The sequence below is a fragment of the Mus caroli genome, unplaced genomic scaffold (assembly GCF_900094665.2).
Source record: "Mus caroli unplaced genomic scaffold, CAROLI_EIJ_v1.1 scaffold_10289_U1_1, whole genome shotgun sequence".
Lineage (NCBI taxonomy): Eukaryota > Metazoa > Chordata > Mammalia > Rodentia > Muridae > Mus > Mus caroli.
The window spans coordinates 1-2,821 of NW_018388984.1; the positions used below are offsets into that span (position 1 = coordinate 1).

Here is a 2,821-nt window from a genome sequence, read left to right on the forward strand (position 1 = left end):
TATACGGAAATCCATCAACGTAATCCAGTATATAAACAAACTCAAAGACAAAAACCACATGGTCATCTCGTTAGATGCGGAAAAAGCATTTGACAAGATTTGTGTATGTTTTAAACAATGTTGCCAACATTCACTTGCAGTGGGCTTACTAAAAGTAATAGACTGAGTTCAACCTACCTAGTGTTCATATCTAATACACTTTTAAAATTTGTTATTTTTATGTTGTACATATGAGTGCTGCCTCCTGTATATTCAGGCACCATGTAAATTCCTAGAAGAGGGTACTGGGTCCCAAGAACTATAACAAGAGACTGCTGTGAAAAAACACATGGATGCTAAAAACCAAACACAGATCCTCCTCAAGTACAGGCAGTACACATATACCAAAAACAATCTCTGAATTTCACAATATGTTACTTCATATATACATGTGTGTATATGTGTGTTTATTAGATGTGTATATGTATGTGTATATATACACACACATATATACACACATATTTTGCATATATATGTACACATACATATACACACACATATATGTGTGTGTATGTGTGTGTGTGTGTGTGTATGTGTGTGTATGTCTGTGTTCAAGGCCAGCCTGTCCTACATAGTGAGAGAGCCAGGATTACACAGGTATACCCTATCTTGAGAAAAAAATATCAACAACACAAAAAACAACTAACCGATATTTAATGGAAATAAAAATATGAATTATAAATAAATACAAGTTTTTTAATTCAATGCTGGAGCTTCCATAAGCATTAAATAAATTTAGTAGTTATTTGTCTATGTTACACAATTCTATGATTTTACACATCATTCCTTTGTTATAATAAATACATATTATTTTCAAAGGACTCATATAATTTTTTATTCATTTATTTATTCATTTTTTTTCTGAGGAGAACGATGCAGGAAAACCCATGAGTGCTAAAGAACAACAACTAATAGTTACTTCCCTTCACCCATGTTGTGAGTTCCAGGAATAAAACTCTGGTTTTCAGAGGTCAGGCTTGGTAGAAAGAATGCCAACTCATCCTACCCAAATATATCCTGACTTTAAATATTTAACTTTAATAACAACTAAGTATGTTTTATCATATAAATTTAAATTAAAGTTATTTATCATTTGTACCATATTTCTAGATTTTTTTGGATTGAGTAATTTCAAGAACTTAATATTCAAAAAATGAAAATCTTGAATATAACATTGATTGTTGCTCCAATTTTTGGATAATATGTTCACTTGTATTATTCTCCAAGTGTGTATCATATGAAATGACATAACCTATTATAAATCTCTCCCTGTAATGTATCCATAACAGCCTCAATCTAGCAGCAGCTACATTGTCCCATGGCTTTCCTTGAGGATGGGAACCACACTGCAGTGACAGAGTTCATTTTATTGGGATTAACAGATGACCCAGTCTTTAGAATCATCCTCTTCACCATCATCCTGTGCATCTACCTGGTGACTGTCTGGGAACCTCAGCACCATCCTTCTCATCACAGTCTCTTCCCAGCTCCATCACCCCATGTACTTTTTTCTCAGCCACTTGGCTTCTGCTGACATAGGCTACTCATCTTCTGTCACACCCAATATGCTTGTCAACTTCCTTGTAAAGCAAAATATCATCTCCTACATTGGATGTTCTATACAGTTTGGCTCAGCTGCTTTCTTTGGAGGACTTGAATGCTTCCTTCTGGCTGTCATGGCTTATGATCGCTTTGTAGCAATCTGCAACCCACTGCTCTATTCAACTAAAATGTCCACACAAGTCTCTTTCCAGTTGGTTGTAGGATCTTATATAGGAGGTTTTCTTAATGCTTCCTTTGCCACAGTTTCTTTTTTATTCTTGTTCTTCTGTGGACCAAACATAATCAATCACTTTTTCTGTGATTTTGCTCCTTTGATTGAGCTTTCCTGTTCTGATGTCAGGATCTCTGTACTTGTTACCTCATTTTCTGCTGGCAGTTACTATGCTAACAGTGTTGGTCATAGCCATTTCTTACACCTATATCCTCATCACCATCCTGAAGATGCACTCCACTGAGGGTCGACACAAAGCCTTTTCCACCTGCACCTCCCACCTCACTGCAGTATCTCTGTTCTACGGAACCATTACATTCATTTATGTAATGCCCAAGTCAAGATACTCCACAGACCAAAATAAGGTAGTGTCTGTGTTCTATATGGTGGTAATTCCCATGTTGAACCCCCTCATCTACAGCCTCAGGAATAATGAGATTAAGGGGGCTCTGAGGAGTCATCTTGGTAAGAAAATGTTTTCTCAGAGTAATATATTGTTTTATAAAACTTAATATAACAATGACAATTACTCAAGACAGTGGGACTGTCCTCTGAGGTTTTGTTATTCACCTTCTTCTTACTCTACCTCTCCCTCTCTCCTTGTACTCCCAGTATTCGTAGCTATCGCATTCTGTTGCATTTCCTTTTTGCATATTTTGGTGTGACTTTGAAAACTTTGTACAGTGTATTTTTACTGTGTTCAACCTCACTCACAACTCTTTTCAGTATAACTCTCTCTGCTACATACCCAATTATTCCTTTTTTGCAATTCTATGTTGTGCTACCTATAGATACTTAGGTATTTAGGCTTCCACTGAAGCATGGTTGTTCTACGAGAAACCACACCATCATAAAAAAAAAAAAAAGCTGAATTTCATTCCCATAGAAGATATTGGCTGACAAAATATCCTAAGCCACCTTTGAACTTCATGCCCTTGTTTTCTCTCCATGCTAGAATTTTTGTCTGGTTTGAGATTGTGCATTCAATCATAGCTAACATGAGATCTT

The 2,821-nt window shown here is 36.0% G+C and overlaps 1 pseudogene; it reads left to right on the forward strand.

The window, feature by feature from the left end:
- Window positions 1-1,357: 1,357 nt before the first annotated feature.
- Window positions 1,358-2,325, forward strand: LOC110287880 (annotated as a pseudogene).
- Window positions 2,326-2,821: the final 496 nt, after the last annotated feature.